The sequence below is a fragment of the Struthio camelus genome, chromosome 2 (assembly GCF_040807025.1).
Source record: "Struthio camelus isolate bStrCam1 chromosome 2, bStrCam1.hap1, whole genome shotgun sequence".
Lineage (NCBI taxonomy): Eukaryota > Metazoa > Chordata > Aves > Struthioniformes > Struthionidae > Struthio > Struthio camelus.
The window spans coordinates 69,078,744-69,097,876 of NC_090943.1; the positions used below are offsets into that span (position 1 = coordinate 69,078,744).

Genomic DNA, 19,133 nt, shown 5'->3' on the forward strand with positions numbered 1-19,133 from the left:
ACTTCAGTCACAAATTAGATTTGTCTTACATGAAGAACTATTGGAACTTAATACAAAACTAGTACCACATCCTGTTACAAAGACATACTCTTTGCAAGAAAAATGGTAAGAGTTCATCTACAGTAAGAAATCCCACAAAAAATTCCCAGAGGTTCTACCATTTGTGCAGCTTAACCAATGTTAACATTAATGAAAACAAAGTAGACGTCCCAAAATGTTTACCAGCATTAATTACATTATCTTACAATTTATAAGACCAAGTTCTAAAAAGAAAGACTCGTGCTGTGGAACAGAAGAGCAGTTCACACATTCCACCGCCAAAGGAAGCTAATACTCTTTCAACTAAACAGCAGAACACTGAACTGATCTTTTTGATAAATTTTTCTAACAGAGTAAAGGTTCCAAAAGTTGATAGTAGCATAGCACAGGGGAGGGGGGGAAAAAAAAAAGTTTAAAAATTCGTCCCTCCTCTATTTGGAACAAGTTTCAGAGCAGCTGTACTTCAGTTGGTCCTACAGTCTGAACTGACCTAGCAGCAAACTGTTGCTTCATATTGTTCTTCACTAACAGTACAGCACACTCACACTTTGCTAGACTTCACTATTCCCTGAACATTAGCCTTGTGTCCTGTCACTATAGGTTAGTGCTCAGGGACAGTGTTACTCATACTAACCATTCTTTGGCAAGTGTAACAAATGTAAAAAGCTTAAGGGACATCATATTACGCAAAAAATACCTTCGCAAAAAGATAGTTCTGAAGGCCTTTCACAATCAAGCCCCATACCACAGTTATCTAGCACTTAAAGACAGAAGAGGGGGGATGTTAAGGCTTGAAAATTAACCTCTGGAAAACAGAAGCAAAGGTGGGAAGCGATATCAAAAGAAATAATCAGAGACCACCTTGTCAAGGGTACCTGTTTTCAACTGATCAGGTTTCCATGCACATTTCCTTTCAGTGACAACTGAGGTTGCCAGCCAAAGACATCTTTTTACATTTCCTCCTCAGTTCCACTGGCCTTTCAAACAAAGATACATGAAATCAAAGACACATTTCCCTTAAGAAACTATAAACTGTCATTCAGTAACCTGTGTAGTCCAGGGCTCTAGAATTTAAGTTAATTCTCTTTAGTGGATTATAATCAGACCTTGATGTGAATCTGACGTTAAGAACGCTTCAAGGAGTTGGGGGTTATTATAATAGTACGTATGTAAGACATTTATGCAATGTTCAAAGTCACACACTTCCAGTTTAATTGAAAGTGAATGCCTCTTAAGGACCTCTGTATTACGTAAGCGATATTTAAGCAAACAAAAAGTGAATAACAGAGCAGTTAGTGAGCTTTTTCATACATTAGCTAAAAGTATATCAACCGCATTGATTTTTATGATGGGCTTTTTTCACATAATGGACTAAGCTTGCTAGAAAGACTCTAAAAAGGAAAAAAGGCTTTGCTAGAATTAGTGGAAGATGGTGTCAAAATGCTTTTATGACAAGGATACAGTTAAAATATGTTATTTTGGGAAATAAAATTTAGAATAGTACTGTCAAGAATAGCTTTGGTGCTAAACTTGAGTAAAGTCTATGATTACGGTACTACAAACACATTTTGCAATTTCAACTATATCTTGTTTTAAATAATTTATTTTATTCCTAGCTAAGAAACAAGAAGCTTAGACTACTAATACGTAGTCGAACTTCAACATGACAAAAGGTTAAAAGCAGGATGCTTCAAGGATCCATAAAGCAAGTGACACCTAAGGACACTTATTAACAATCTAGAAAAGAAAGTAAAAATGTAACAGTTATATAGGCCAGTTAAGTACAGAAGACCAGAAACGTAACCAACTGGCAGCTAATCAACCATGAGGTGGAGGTAATACAGCAGCACATGAAACTCAAAGCTGAGAAATATAAAAGTAGTAGTACTGAAAATTAAAGACAAATTTATTAACATGGTCAGCAACGTTCCAAATTCACTAGAGCTAGTATAAAAGAAGTGGAAGTCAAAGAAGATCTCTGTTCAATCTGAGAATACAGCTGTTGTAAATTAAAAATGTTCGGATTCAAGAGGACCAATGACAAGCACTAGCAAAAGTGTGGTATCTTCATATGAAATTAGTGATTCATTCTTCATCGCTGTCTCGAAAAGGCTGCTGCAGGATTAGATTAAGTATCTGAAGAAACTTGCATGAACAGAATTAGAAATTTGTATCATTAATATGAAGAAAAGAATTATGAAGCAAGACATGGAAAAATACACAGTCATAACTAGTCTAAACAAAGTGAACAAAAGGCAAATAATTTGCACCTCAGAAATTAGGATGCCATTCAGTGAGAACGGGAAGTAGACACCTCAGAGCTATCATTTCTATGGTGCATTTTTAAAAATCAAGAATATTACAATAGTCAAAGAAGGATTGAAAGTTGACATGGATGAGTTGTAGTTAACAAAAACCTGGAACAGGATAAGGAGCATCACAATTAAGGATTCAAGCCTACTTCTGTCAAGTATTAATGCAAGACCTGTACCAAAACAGGACAGAAGTATTCAGCATTTGAAACCTGTAACACTTTTTAAAACTATCTGCAACAATATATTCACCCAGACGAACAGAATAAGCTCCACTGTGACAATTCCAATGTTCAAGTCACTGTGTTGGCCAAAATCCAAACTGAATTAAAATGGAACTATGGGGTGCGGGGGGGTAACCACCTTCCAAACAAACTTTCAGAATCAAAATCCTTAAAAACCACACTAGAATGCAAAACATATGACATAACTTGACCTAATCAATAGCACTTCAGACTCCCACGTTTTGGCTAATTTAACAACAACAACAAAATCCCAGAATTGTTGTTCAAAGCGATTGATTTAGGAGTATGAAAAAGTATTACTCTCAAAAGCACCACTCCATTTTTTTAAAATGGGTTTAAATAGATCTTACACCAAAAAAAGAAGTTGATTTTAAACTTTCAGGCCAGCATTCAAGGATCCCAATACAGTTAAACCTACATCTAAAGATGGTTTCTGCACTTCCACAGAGGAGACCTTCAGAGGAATAGACTGGAGAAGATGGCAAAGCTGAGTACCGTGCTGTGTTGGTCCTGTGAATCAAACTTCAAACTGCCAGGTGCAATAGTCTGACACTTACCACATGTGCTAAAGTCACTAAAAATATAAAATGCAAAATCTGTCAAGAATCCCTTGTCTCATGAACTTAACTTAATGTAATTTAAATCACATACAATTGATTTAAGTATTTGGAAGTACCCTATTTTTAGATGAGCACCCTTGGAAAACTACTTTTTGTTCTTATCTCAAAGACTATCACAGAAATAGCGTGGTGTTTGAAGAAAGAAAAGTATCTAACAACTTGACAGCTAATATGCAGCTTTACCACTGTGCAAGCAACAAAGGAAGGGCAGAACCAGAGACAAGGAAGTTCTTCCAGACAAGACAGCAGGATTCAGTTTGCCAAAACAGCAATTTGGCATTGAAATTTATACTGAAGTACCTCCATTCTTTCTCTGCATAGCTGATTCCTGGACTTGTTTTAATAAATCCAGTTTGAGATGATAAGGGTAGCTTTGGGGGGGGGGGGATTAATTTTTATATAAAAATGGACCTGTGCCACCTCATCGCTGGGCTATGCAATGACTGTCACATGGTATTTTTAAAACATTTCCTTGACTTTCATTCGTGTCTTTGAATTGTGCTGTTCCAAATTAAGTAATAATGTATCTTCATTCACATAGTTTTACAATTCTGAAAAGCCAGACAGCATCCCATAATAGTTGGGGTGTTATCATTATCACCTTCATCTCAAGGGTGGCTCACATGTGCTGCCCTTGCCAGGTACTATTATGTATCATTTCCTGATGACAGCCACGCTGCCACAATTTCCCTATAGACAGTCATTCGAAAAATATTCCTCTCTGTTTTGCATTCATGTTTTACAGATAAGCCTGATAAAAAAGCAACAAATTCAGAGCACTAGCGATACCACTTATGAAAGGCCAACATCACAGAAGGACACGGACAAAATCCCAAGTCACAGAAAACGATGAAGCTGGCACTGGAAAGCGAAATGCTTTCTCCACTATAGACCTCCCTTTGTATTTACAAGAAAAACGCGTTTTGTGGTGTTCCAAGTGTTCAGAGTAGCCTGATCTTCACTGCCGTGGCGGAGAAGCTAAGTTAAGAGCAGCAGTATATAAAAATACATGGCTAGTCACATCGTTCTGGCTTCGCACAGCTGCTAGCTAACGTTCATTTACCGTTCACGTACTGCCTACATAATCTATATTAGACAGCAGACGCTGGTTCGGCTGCCATAGAAGTTATTTCTCTCAGCAGCTGCCGCACAAAAAAATCAGTTCGCATTTCAGTATCTCCCTCCTGTACGCGTGCGAAGCGACAGGTTCGGGGCACTGCTGCTAAACCCAAGCAGCACCTAAAAACGTGGCCATATTTAAGCACCACCCGGGGAGGGGGGCGGCGATGGACACAACGCGACGACTTCTGCTTTCCTGGGGGGGGGGAAGGAGGTACCAGCCCTCGCTTAGCGCGGCTCCAGTCACATGAAGACCAACTCGCTTGCGGCAGCTCCCGGGGACCAGAGCGCCTCAGCCTCCCCCCAGCCCTCCCCAGCTTTATGAATGAACTTAAAAAAAAACAAAAAAGGGCAATAAAACAACCCCCAGCCGGATTCCGCCAGACGAAGCCGCGGACGTTACTGCCGCGTTACATAACGGGCTGCCCGCGCACGGCGGCCTCCTCGCCCCCCCCACCCCCCCGGCCCGCAGCTCGCCGAGCCGCCGGGAGGCTGCACTCGCCGCCGCCCCCAGCCCGGCCCGGCCCCGCCGCCGGCGGTGGCTCCGCGCTTCCCCTTCCTGCGGCCCCGGCCGGGGGGGGGGGGGGGGAGCGGAACCGGAGCCGCCGCCGCCGCCGCACTCACCTCGCCGCTCCGCTCGGTCCCGCGGGGGGCGGCGGGGACCAGCCGCGCCCGCCGCCGCCGCCTCGCACCAAGTTGAGGCGCGGCCGGTCTCGCCGCCTCCGCCGCCGCGGCGCGGCCGGGGCTGCCGGCGGCGGCCGCGGCCACCCGGCGCCCCCTCTCGCCGCCTCGCTCCGCTCCGCGGCCAGCCACGGAAAACTGCGCCGCCGCCGCTTGCTTCCTGCGCCCGCCGGGCGCGGTGCGGCTACGCGCAGCCCTGCGGAGCGGCCGCCGCCGCTTCCCTCAGCGCCTCGGGGCCAGCAGCTGCAGCGCCCCGGCGGCGCCCGCTCCGCATCCCCCGGCGGCGGCGCCGCCCCCAGCCGCCTCTCGCCGCTCTCCCGCGCGCCGCGGCCGCCCGAGCCCTCCTCAGCGCCGCGGCTCCATCCCCGGCGCGGGGGCGGCGGCGGCCTGGGGGGGGGAGGGGCGGGGCGGGGCGGGGGCAGGCGGAGGGGCGGAGAGCCGACACGTCCCCCCGCCCCGCCCCGCCCCGCCGCGCCCCGCCCCGCCGCGCCCCTCACCCGGATGTGCACGGCGGGCGGGCGGGGCGCGGCCGCGGCGGTGGAGGCGGCGGTCGCCGGGCCGGGCCGGGCCGGGCCGGGCCGGGCCGGGCCGGGCCGGGCCGGGCGGGCTGCGCGAAGGCGCGGTGCCTGCGGCCGGCCAAGCGCCAGCCCGAGGCGGGAGCGGTACGTGCCTGCCCTGCCTCGTCCCCGTCCTGCCGCTGTACTTGACGCAGCGCCTGCGCTACAGGGAGAAAACCCTGCGGGCTGCTCCTGCGTGGCTGCGCGTAACGGTGCAGGGGTCGCCCCGAGCTGGCAGGTGCGCTGCGTTTCTGCCTCGCCGCTGCTGCGTTGGCGCCTGCTGGACCCAGGAGGAAACGCGTCCTCAGAGGCGGCCTGCGACGCTGCCGCCGCCGAGCTCCGCAGCCCGGGGGCACCCACGGCGGAAAGGCAGCGCTGCGCCAGGGCCTCGCACTGGAATAGCGGCTGGACACCCCCCCCCCCGCCCCTTCGGCAGGGGGGCAGCGGCCCCGAGCGATGCAGCAGGTCACGGATATGAAACCCACGGCAGCATGAAAGCGTTCAGAGGCGTGCCCTAGAATAGTAGTCGCGTACAGAGAGTATTTAATTCAGCTGGAAGAGTACTTTGGAAACAAACATATACTGGACATTGGAACTCTGGGAAGTGTTTCATCTTCCCCTGCTCTCAGATTTTGCTTTTTAAAATTTATAGATCAGAGTTTATATGCCCTCTTTAAAAGGTCTAAGTAACAAAGGTGCAGTAGAGAAAATACTGGGTTTTCCTGGCAACTAAACCTTAGTCTTTGAAATCATGTATAACCTTAAAGATGCATTTGTTTACAGGACCCAAAAACATGCTGTGCACATTATAAACATATTTAGCAAATTCCTTGGCAGAAACCCTATATTCTAAATACAATTTAAACAAGGCAGGGAAAAAAAAGGAAGGTGTGCAGACAAAGTCAAGCAAGTGCTGAACACATCCATACTGTCACTACAGTTCTGTGGGGAATTTTACTGATGCTTCCATTTATTTCTCTTTCAAGGTCCTCCCGTTCAGACCCTGACTGGTTCTAGTCCTCTACCCGCTGCGTGGTTACCATAGCCACTACCCTTATGATATTTTTATTTTTTCTAGCTGTAAGGTTTATTTTCTCCTGCAGGCCTTTGCATATGCTGGTGCTACTTGCTCTTGCCTCCCCCAAAATAAACGTAGGCCTTTTTTAAAGGCAGTTAGGCTTCCCAGTAACTGTTTTGTTTTGTTTTGTTTTTTTCTTGAAACAAAGCCAGTGAGTTCAGAATCTTTCTGTGCCCCTGCAGATCTGTTGAAGACGAGTGGTTGGCTTGCTAGGCAGAGAGCATATGGAATCCTTTTCCTCAGTATATTTTGCTGTGCACATATTTTGATCACCATGTGCTTCCCTATTTTTGGAAATATTAAAGAAGATATTTCAGACCCATCATCTTTACGTAGGAGAGACTAGCCAGTAGCGCTGTTGTTGCAGTTGGACTCCAGTTGTCTGTCCTTAGGCTACAGCCTTGTTGGACAGAGCCAAAAGTGGACAATAGTCTCCAGCGGACAGAAAATATCTAGCCAAGCAAGGTTGAACATTAGACTAAAAGTGGGTTTGACTAGAGTTTGAACATCTGTGACAGGATAAAATACATTTTGAAAAGAAAGGGCTTAAAATTGTCATCAGCTCACATAGTAAACATACATGTAAAAATACCAAGGTAGCTAATGCATAAATAGCAGAACAAAGATGCATTCTTCATGTAGGCCCTGGTCGAGCATAGCGCTCACAAATACCTCCCGTGAGTTGAGCCGGATTCCCTGTTTGCTTAAAGAATGTATGTGAGCTTTGCTGGGTTGCTCAGCTGATACATTCACTAGGAACCCTGTATTTGTGCAGTCATTAGGAACCCTGTATTTGTGCAGTTGGCTTCCTGGCATGAGGTGATGTACACCAATTGAGGAGCTATAGAGCTAGCCTACATTTAGTATTTTCAGGGTCAGGAATTAATACATGTTTGTTTATACACAGCCAGATAATTTAATGAGTGTCAGGCTTTTCTGTGTCAAAACTCTGTGTTTTCAGTTTAGGCTAGCTGCTATAGCAAGGATGATTTATGATATGCAAGCACTTTACCATATGAAAGCAGCTTAACACTTGTTGCTTTACGATTGATGATGCTGTAGAGTGTGCCCTAAATCCCTTTGGTGGACTGTCTTTATGCCATCTTGATTATCTATTCTGTTGCATTGCAACTAGGTCTAGGAAACTCACTTAGCAAAAATGTTATCAATTTCATGAAAAAAGTCAATGTGAGACCTCTAGATACAGTCAAAGACACTTTAAGAAGTGACATGAATTCACTAAATCACATAGATAAGGCACGTAACTGGAATAAGCGTACATTCAAAAATGTAGACATTTAAGGACTAAGTTTATGGCAGTTGTATTAAGAGAAGTGTACTGAGATTCAGGTTTAATGGATCGCAGAGCACTAGTAAATCAGCTTTGTAATGTTTTTTGTTTTTTTTTTTTAATTTTAAAATATGTACATCTTCAAGTCATGAGAGCAAACAGAATTTGTAAATCTTTAATAGTTTATAATTGTTGTCAGTGCTATCCTTCTGATTTCATGGTACTCTCTCAAAATTATATATATGCACAACACCAGGAAGTGCGAAGGAGAGGGAGCAGCATTTCCAACATTGGTTAATGTTTGTCAAGTCATCTTAAAGCCAAGCGGTGCCACTCCTCTACTCTACTAACTTGGACAGGCCACCATAAAAGACCAGGTCTAGAACAAGTACTGCAGAGGGCAACCCCCAGTGTAACTGGTACTCTAACAGGCACTGAAGGACACAGTTACCTGGGTAGGCTTTCATCATGTGTCTGGCCCATGTGCAATAGCAGAAAGGTCAACTGAGCAAGACAGAATGGCCTGTGATCTTCCATGGAAGAATTCCAAAGCTGTCAGATCCAAAGCAGATGATAAACTCAAGTTCAGGTTACCTGCAAGGGGCAGGGAGGCACCTGGAACCAGATCTTGGGACCATCCTGATCCCACAGATAAGGTATGTGCAATTGTAATTCATGTGAGTAGCAGACAACTACGAGCAGCTTTGGCAAAGAACTGGTATAGAAATCTTCCCCAGTTGAAGCAGGTCACCATGTCAGGATTCGGCAGTTCACTGCAGGACAAACTGAAAAAACATCTAATTTGAATTGAATGCAAACAAGTAGCGCTTGCATTATGCACTCTTTCAGCATTTAAGTGGTGTTTTTAGAAGAAAATTGTAGAAATAAAAACTGTATTCACATACCAGATAAAATTCACTCTGGAAAAAGAAAAAAAATATATATATATATATTAAAAAAATACTCTCTTCAGACCAACTTTGGACAAGTGTTTGCCCCGCTAAAATGAAGAAATTGGCATTTATTGTTGAATTTGTTACAAAGAGGGTCATAAGCTAACTTCATTATAGCAAACGTTGAAGTGTATTTGTATTGTTTCCATCATATTGTCTTTGTTTCACAAGCTGTCTGCAAGAGCTGTTTTTGGAAGGTCTCCAACAACACATTCTCTTTGGGGTTACTAACTGCAAATGAGATTAAAGCTTAATATGTCTGGTAATCAATTTTTTTCTAAAGAGAACAATTTGATTTCTTATGGTCAGCTGGGATCCCACATATCTTCATCTCTTCTGTTTCTCAACTTGCTGCTCTCAATAATCCAAAAAAGCAACTTGCCAGTAGACGGAAGAATTTCCACCTCTTTTCCTGGAGTGTCTTCTGAGAGGTAGTCATACACAACTTCTACCCCAGAAGCCAAAATTTCTGTCTAATACAACTTTTTTTTTTTTTAATTGTTTTCCTTCAGCCTGCCCAAGAAAAAAGTGTTTTATGTCCTCCATTTGCTCCAGTGACATTTTAGTGAATTAAGAATGGGTAAGAAGCTCATTTGCTTACCAATCCAAACCAAACAACAGGAGCAGGTAAGCTCTATACTCCTCATTTGTAGCACTGATTTGCTCCAACATAGCTGCAGCATGTTTCTTGACAATAATAAAAATTCCCTTTTGGACAAAAGACAAGCTAGCAAGCAAGAGCCAGGAGACCATGAGAACTTGTCTTTCTTTCATGTGCCCCTGTTCCCCATCCAGTATGATGAACCTTTCATGATCCTCACCTCACCTATAATGGTGGTAGGAGGGAACAGCTGGGACCTGAGCTGATACCCCAGAGCAAAGGGTAGAGCACACGGTTTCTGAAAGGACTTCCCTTCTCATTTCTCAGGGAATGAGGACCCCAGCACACTCACTTTCCAGAGATGCTCTCTGAACCCACGTATTCACAACTCCTCTCCTGTGATCCTTGGCTGGGAAAAATGAAGAGGGAGAACAGTTCCTTTTCCCAGTCTTGTCCTACCACTGGGGAGCAATTTAAGGACAGAAAAGCAGTGAAACTGGACAGCCCAAACTGGACTGGGTAAATCACTCATAAGCCTAACCCTAGGGATATCATGCTACTCAGTTTGGGAATATAGCAACTATTGAATCATATGGTACCATAGGCAAACAGAATAACAATCACACCGTGCAACTGCTACCTAAGCTGTACGTTGTACCACAGAAGGGTCAGGAGTCACAGGGGAGTCTGAATCATTAAGGAAAGCCTTGGTAAAAGAGAACGGTTTTGGCAACTCTTGCCCTTTCAATAGTCCTAAAAATCCATCCTGGCTGATATTATACTTTTCCTATTTGACCTACTGCAGCAAGCCCCTCAAGGCCACATTTTCAGAGCATTAGTTTCCTCAACAGGAGTTAGTTCCTGAGCTCCTAGTCCTTAATTTTTCCTTCTCTTAATTCTCTTACTGAAAGCAAGCTTTAGAACAACATCAGAGGATGAGGGTATGTTTGGCAGTTTGGTTCTCAGAGGTCCAAGGTGATTTAAACCAAGTTTTCCAAAGAACAGGGTCGCCTCTAGATATAAACATTTCAAAGAATGTGAACACCAGTTTTCAAAAAGTTTAAAAGAGTTATTTTTAAAGAAGGGATTGGCAGGTATAAAAGTGCTTCCGTTTCCTGAAGATCTACATTAAACCCAGGGCATATTCATTATTCATGCATAACCTGTTGTTATTCTATAAGTCATAATTTGTTTTGATACTTATTTCTAAGTTTATGTTACAGGAAAAAAAAGAAGTGCTGTGTTTCCAGGGTATTTCTGGTACAGCAACAACATGTTTCAATATATTACCAAACACTTCATGCAGTGAGAATATCCACAACTACAAATTGCGGATTTTTAAACCACAGAAGAAAAATAACTATTAAACCTCATTCAAATATACATGTGACCTAAAGGACGGAGGATTTATCACAAATAGTCCTAGCCTTTACAAAGTGAAACTGATTGGTTCTATCCTGAAGAAATATAAATGAGCTTTCTTCCAAGAAAAACAGACATGGCCTGAGGGCAACATAAAGGTATAATAAACCTCTAAAAAGTCTCTCTTATTTTTTTTTTTTTTTTTTAATCAGAGTAGCTCTACATTATGGATAAACAAAGACGCGGTATAATTTTATGTAGCCATTAGAAAGTTTATAAGCCTGGTTAAAGCAACTTTTCTCAAGCAGTCTTAAAAACAACAGTAAAACTAGCAAATATTATGTTTGCTTGATTTACTATTGGGTGTACATAATAGCAAGGCCTGTCTAACAACATTTGTTCTTCCTGCAGATGGGATCCCAGTGTTCCTATCCCAGCAGGATGTTTTTGTCACTGACTTAGAAACAATAAGAGTATTAAAGCAGAGGCAGATACTAAATATTTTGACATAACAGCCCGTCACAGATTTCTCACCCAGATGCTTCCATCTATCCTTCACTATTTACCCATTGCTGTTAACATAGTGGGTCAGCAATATCCAGGTTTTTGCCAAAGCAATTCTGTGCAGGTGCCGGAGGCCATTTAGAAGCCAGTTGCCTGAAGGAGAAGGTACCTTCTCAAAGGGACTGTAAAAGTGGCACTCAAGGGCTTCAACTTTGCACCTTACTGGCTTCTACAATAAATAGGCTTCCTTGTCAAATACAGAAGAGAAAAGGAGAGGAAGTGGGCTTCCCACTGATGGGTCTGCAAAGTAAAGCTACTGTCTTGTCTTCTCCACACATCATAGATTAACTGAAACAAAAAAGCTGAATTCATCAGTGCAGTGATAAGCCGCATCATTAAATTATGTCTTCAGTGACAACTGCACAGTCTATTTGCCTTGCACAGGTTTTAGTGGAGGCAGTGGTTGGAATTTAATATATTAACAGTTGTGTTGGAAAAAAGATTATTTCTTATATATATGGCTTGAGAAGCACAAGTTACAACAAGCATCATAGGAAATTATTGACAGATAAGGGAAATAGATTAATATGCTAAAAATGCATTACTTACCCACTCACTTTTCTTAGAGCAAGCCCTTAATAAGCATTCCATAGGTTTTCTCCGTAGTCGGGTATTCCTAACAGTAAAGTGTGCATTGATTAGCATTCCCATATATTATTTCCAGTCAAAGGACTCCACCTATAATCTAGGTTCCACTTTTATTGCTCAATTAAGGTTTTAAAAGGGTCCACACCCACTGCAATTTAATTATTTACATTTGCCATTTACCAGATGGCATTAGAAATGAATTACACCTGCACAAACAGCTGGTTTGGGTCTGACCAAAGGTCCACCTAGTTTAGTATCCTGTCTCTGACAGTCCCAAAGCAGACGCCTAGGGAAAGGTTGCAAGGGCCAGGACAAATACACAGTGGCACCTCCCCAGCTTGCAGCCAAAGTTTCACCTTTCAATGTAAAGGCGATCATTCCTCTTCTATAATCTGCAGAGCTCCAAACGGCAATAATTCTAGGTAGATCATTTTCAGCTAACTGACCACTTAAATATGTGTTTAATAGCAATGCACTGGCAATACTTAATTGCAGCAGGTGAGCTTTGTAGACATGCAAGCTGCTGACAAAAGCAAAAGGCAACAATCATATCTATTTCTTAACCCAGTTTCTCCCTTAAGATCTGGTCCAGACCACAGGAATCCATGAACTTTCCCCGGGGTTTTTTTCTGGAACAAGTGGACAACGCGTGGGGGGGGAAGAGTGCTGTCAAATTACTTATCCAAAGTATAAAGAGGCTTTTCTGCAAAATCATAGAATAAAACATCACTCAGACTTCTTTGTTAACAATTTTCATATATTATGAAATAGTCTAACATTCTTAAGTCCTTCTACCTCATAGTCTCAAACATATGTAAGTCTTTTATCCACTATATATCTGAGTAATCAGAAGATTCTAATAAGATTTCTTTTGTCTTGCTGTGTTGCTAGGATCTTTGATACTAGTAGACTTCCTTCCAGGGATGCACTGATTTTAGACAAGGTGGATAAAAATCACTCCCTCTGGAACTATTTTAATGCTTACTGTCCACTTTCTAAATCCTGCACCAGAGCTGAGAACACCATGGCTAAGCATGAGACCAGCATACAGGGTTTAAAGAAAAAATCCAGCACCTCAAAGTAATACTCTGCAGCTGCTGGTTCAGCCTTAGAGCTGCAGAAGCTGCCACAGCCAAAGCAACACTGCTTGGAATGGACAAAATGAAGATCTGCTTAAACTGTTGATCTACTTCTCCTTCCCACCTTGTGGCCTGCCTGCATTTTTTAACCCTTCCTTTACGCAGTGCGAATAATTCTACCTGGATAGTACTCTTGTGGATCCGGGGCCAGGGGTATCTGTATTTTAATCTGTATTATACAATACAGCCACAGCAAACATCCTCCACCCTCACCCACCTCCATACAAACATTATGTTGTTTAATTAAAAATAAGCTATGTTATTTTTTGAAATATATGCTCAGAGATTCCAGGTGGACAGTACAGAAATATTATTTCATCAAGTGTAACAAGTAAAGAAACTGTGCAAGCAATGAGTTACACACTTCTGAGAAGATGACAGAAAGCTTGAGCTTGTAGTCTAGAACCAGCGCAGCAGCATTAATGTATTTAATTTTGAATGAATCTATTTTCAGACCTCTTTTTCCTCAAGTCTTTTGTAAAAAGGGTTTAACTTCCAGAGTGCCAATTCTGAGAAGTTTTCCCATAATGCAAAAGGGAAAAGTCTGAGCTTTCCACTCTGAGTGAGTGGCAGATGTGCATGAGCAAATCTCGAAGCCTACTCCCAACAGAGCTGATGGAGGAATGTCAAAGACAGTGCAGGAATGTCTCAGTTTCTTTACTGAACCATTCTGAGGTCAGGTGCCTGAAGTGCGACAACCTGTGTGTGCACTCATCAGTATGATGAGGTCAACAGGAAGATGCAATGTGTGGCAGGGGGCACAAAAGGTATATTACCTTCTCGGAGTCATAAGTTGTTTGCATTCCAGGCGCCCTGAACTAATTCCTTGGCATTTCCACAGGGTCTTGGCCTATCACTTCCATTAGAGTTAAGAATAAACACAGTATCATTGTTTTCAAACATGTTTTAAAATTGCGTCTTTGCATCTAAACGATGTCTCACTCACTATGTAATTATCTGAAAAGACACAGCATTTGAGTGTTATTAAATATTGGGAACACTAGCACTTAGGTTAGTGCAAATCTGAGATAAATAAACATGTTATACAACCACCCTATTTTTTTTACCTGAGGTTCTCACAGCTCTTGCTGACACAACTGTCTCAGTCCCACTCTCGTTAGACTGATGGCAGAACTTAAACATTGAGGCCAGTAGATGCCACTCTGAATCCTAACCAAACAGGACCCTGTAATGCACAAGTTACCCCTGTCTTGGGGGGAAGCAAATTGGGGTTTTGCCCAAGGTTGCAAAGCAAGTCAGTGACAAAATTCCAAAGAAAGATCCAACGTCTTACTTCCTGTTCCTGTGTTTCATTGTTAAACCACACTCACATTTAGTTACACGCGTCTCACTATTAAAACTGCTAAACAGTGATATGCCGTAGTGAGAAGTAAAACCTGCTTTATTATTTGAAATATCCTTCTTCGCATAAAGAAAATGCTCAGTGATTTCTTCAATGATACACTCAGACCTTGCAAGGTGTTAAATCCCTGTATTGGAAAGACTACACTCTGCATAGTTATTCTTTCAGTGCATAACAACATAGTCCTTATCACATGCCCACTCCAGAACATAGTAAACTAGTCTTCCTGAAAACTTGTTTTCATTACTCTTAGATTGTTAAACATCACCTAATGGCAAATTGTTAACTGATGTCTGTTGTCAGAAATTGATTTGCATGCTCATTTCTTTTGTTATGCAGAGTTCTCTTACCTTTTATGTCTACAATAGAACTAAAGATGTAAATATTTCAGGAGGCAGAGAATAAACACACATTATTCTAGCCTGTTTGTTCTTTTCTGAATCTATATTTACTTTTTATAAACTGCTTATTTTATATTGCAAACAATATTCACTGGCATACCATTACACATCCTCTGGTATTACCTCCGTTGCAAAATACAACTTGATTTCTACCCAGCCTTTGATGTGGGACTTTAGCCTTGTGCGCAAGCACCTTCTGCCAGTAGCCACACTCTCTGTCTCTGCAAAGGAGTGAGCTTTTAAAGTCACTCAACATTGCTGCTCCAACTGATTGAACTGTACCAGTAAGATCCAAGGTCTCTAAAAGAAAAAGGTTTAATCGGAACCCCTTGTTCAGTCTTGCGGAGTATTCTTCAGAAAGACAACACAGGTTTAAAATTGATTTCTTAAAGGATCTCTGAGTGGCTGCTGTGAAGAATAAGGATACTGAATTGATACACATCCCACAAAGAAAATGACTTTAACCTAAAGAATGCTAAAATTCCCAGAAGCTGAATGGTGATGAAACCAATTACCTGAAAACACAGACAATGTTTGGGTGGTTTTGCTCTTGCCCCCTTTTTCTGGCTTTTGCAGTTGTTTTTCTCTTAGTTCCAACAGGAAAGCCACCATCTGTAGGTTGCTGGTGTCTACCCAACTACCCAACTGGCAATATAATACTTTTGTTATGGTGGATCAGACCCTTAATCTAAACAGTACTGTAGTGAATCAAATAAGCTCCAAGTCACCTCTCATTTATATGGCTCAGTTATTTCCTTCCATGTAAGTCATACTTTTAGGCATGAAGTGGCATACTTCAGTGCCCAAACAGTGATGAAATCCTGTTCACATACTCCAAAAGAGGAAATGTCTCCCTCTCTAATATTTCTTCCAATTATGTTGTCAATCAACCAGTTTGTGTTTCTACTAAATAAGCAGATTTTTTTTCCCCCCTCTCTAGCATATCCAAAATATTTTTTGTGTGGGCTCTCATTTCTCATAGTTGGTCACCTTGCTACATGCCAAACAATACGTATTGATGTTCTGAATGGCACCTGTATTAGGATTGTTGCTCCTGAGGTACTTCCCTGAAAACTTCATTGTATCTTTAGATGAATACAGATACAGAGGTGAAGAAAGGAAATGTACAAAACTCATTATTTTTCTATTTGAAAACTAGTTTTCCTGCTGTTCTAGCCAGATGGAGAGGAAAAAGATGGTACTTAATGAGGTGGGACATACTGTACTTCTTGACAGCACTGCTGAGCCAGAGTAAAATTCTTTTAACATGAAAACCAGTGCAGTAGATAACGTGCCTTTCAAACGGTTTTAAAGTGAAAACCAACAGGCAAATCAACTCATCTCACCTAATTTTCTCATAGCATGATAGACTAGTTTGGTTTTATTGCCTATATTCGTATTTATTTCTGCTGTCTCGTCCTCCTATTTCCTACTCCTTTCTTTTTTCAAAAAGAGAAAATGATCAAGCAGTAAGATGCTAGCACAGTAACCTTCAAGATAAATACTTAAAAAAGCATGCACAATTTCCCATGAATTCTTTCAAAGCATGCTCCTAAAGGAATATGGTCATGCACTGTAGGCCTCATACTGAGCTCTGGTCAGTGTGGGACACTGCTTTACAAAACCAGAACAGAAATGCTGTTCTAACTAAATCACTGTATTTAGAAAGCTTATAAACTCTCTTCCAGCAAGGCTGAATTTTTCCTCTGCCCCAAAACTAAAAATTGAAACTGTCTGCAAAGAAAAATTGATGTCCCAATTATCTAAAATGAGACTGCTCTTTAAATACAGCTTATTAATAAATATATAATTAGGTCACATCAATTCTGCTGATGAAATCCAGCCTGCAGGAAGCTTATTTTAGGCATATGATTTGGGAAACATGAAGAAATGAAGGGACAACTAACAAAGAAAGGCTCATCCAAAGATGGTGATGTCAATAAATGTCAGAGCACCTTAATGGGTAACACTGTCGGATACCTTTGGCTGTCAGCATCGGTGCTACTAAAATCTGCATTTTTCTGCATTAATTCTCAGCAGTGTAGAAGTCAGAATTACTTTGACTATCAGTGTTTATCAGCAGATTGAAGCATTTATCATCTGAGATCTACAAGCCTTCCTCTCTCAAAAATCCTAGTAGCTGTAAGACTCTTTCCAATGAGGATCCAATCTTACAGTCCCTGCAGCAGCACTCAAAAAGGTAACTTTCAAAATTTCACAAAGCCAACTCAGATTCTTCAAATATCTTGATTTCAGAATAATTCTATTTCAATTGTTGTCTTTTGCCATATACTTTTTATGCTTATGTGTTTGAATTATAACTTCCAAGCCAAAACCTAAATGCATTTTGCTTTAAGTAACAGTAGATGTTAAATATAAGACTAATGGATATGGTGCTTACCGCGGAATACAGCACAGAGGAAGATAAAAGTCCCAAAGAATTTACCATCTAAGGGCTCACTACACTCAGTGGGACTACTTCCAAGATTAAATGAACACTTTTAGGCTAAGCATTTGTGAGACCAGCTTCATTTTGCAAGCATAAGATACAAAATTGCCCCTTGAGACCGGGAGAAAAAACTGTCTAACAGGAGGCATGCAGCTGCTCTCACAATACTCAATAGCAAAACTTTAGCCTTACTAGGATAGCCCTCTGGAGTGCTTTTTACTTCTCTGTGCGCATGCGTGTCACTTCCACTTAATTTAAATAATATAAAAAAGCTCTATATTAATATATATTTTAAAATCCAATCACTACCGTATAGCATATCTTGTAATATGAAAACACACAAGCTGACAAAGCAAGTGGGTAGTCAGAAGAGAGAAATTCTTTCATACAGGTTGCAACTTCAGTGACACAAGACATTAGAGGTCCCAGTTCCAACCTCACAGTTGCATAGCTCTCCTTGAGTAACTGAAGTCACTCATGTTTCTGGAGAAGTTCTAGCTCTCACTATGGTCGATGAGGAGTTTTTCTCCACTTCCAGGAGAAATTAGACCAGGCCTTGTAACATTGCAAGAGAGATCATTCAGACAAGAGTACTACAATCCCACTGATGTAGGAGTCGGTCTTTTAGTTGAATGTTTTAAAGGACTGGATAATTCATAACCACCAATAAAGGCGTAAAAAAACCCACATAAGTTTTTTTTTTTTTATAGAGACTTTTTTCAGATGCAGCAAAATTCCATCTTTCCAACCCATAGTACAGTTTTAAACAGCCAATTAATGCTTTATGGAAGTAGGAAATTTAATCCACCAAATCCAGAAGCAGTGGTTAATATTAACAGTCTGGCAAAACATAAGGAATTAAACCTAAAAGTTACAACGTATTGTGATCTGCAAGAAAACTCCTACATCTCACCATGCATCTCACCATGCTGTTCATTCTAGTTTCTGCTATTCATATTAGGCTCCTACCAAGTTTGGCTTTTTGTTTTAATACTACATTGGGATTTTTGGAAACATTCCTCAAATGAGTGAGCCTACTGCATCTTTTAAGTAAGAAACTGAAAACTGCCTACACACCTACAGAATTACCACTGCTTCATCATCTAAAGTTATAACCTACACTGCTGATTTAATCAAAAGGCAATCTTCTTAACTTACTAAAAAGGATTGACTTCTTGACATGAGCTAATACCAATATTAAAGAAACAAAAAAGATAAATAGCTCAACAAAAAAATTAAGGCAAGTGAGAAAAGGAAAAAATATTTTAATATAATTGGAGTAGACTGTCAAAGAAAAAAGGCAACACTGGAAATTTTCAGCGAGCTTTGGCAGACTACACATTAAGAAAATCACTTAAGATTTCATCATGGTGAAAGTAAGATAGCATCAATATTTTATAATTTGTAACATCTGTTTACAGTCAAGATGATTTTATTTGAAGCACTATAAATTGGCAATTGTTTATCTACAGTAATGGACTCAATTACTGCTTCCTCAGATTATGCAATGAGTATATTCAGTAACTGAGATAATTAAGCAATAAGCATATACTTTGAGCTACAGTAAAGCATTGCCAGCGTTAATTCTGCCAAATCAGAAGACATGCACACACAGGGATAAGTCACTTCTTTGCACTTCATTTTTCTGTACTTGTCCTTCACTATTCACTTCCAGTAATGGTAATGTACTATTGCTAAAAATAATTAAAATTATGGTCTAACCACATGCAGTTTGAAGAAATTAGTGCATGACCTTCTACACTATATAGAA

At 41.5% G+C, this 19,133-nt stretch overlaps 1 protein-coding gene across 6 annotated transcripts in view; it reads right to left on the reverse strand.

Annotated features, from left to right (window-relative positions):
• The window catches only part of GALNT1 (polypeptide N-acetylgalactosaminyltransferase 1), a 95,485-nt gene extending 83,446 nt beyond the window's left edge, over positions 1-12,039 (reverse strand). For 2 of the 6 annotated variants that reach the window (XM_068936185.1, XM_068936180.1), the window contains exon 1: positions 4,960-5,094. The gene's annotated coding sequence lies outside the window, so the exon portion shown is untranslated. Of the gene's footprint in view, positions 1-4,959; positions 5,095-5,686; positions 6,119-11,971 lie in introns of those variants that run through there. The other 4 variants (XM_068936182.1, XM_068936181.1, XM_068936184.1 and 1 more) reach the window with 4 other exon arrangements.
• Between the last annotated feature and the right edge of the window lie 7,094 nt (positions 12,040-19,133).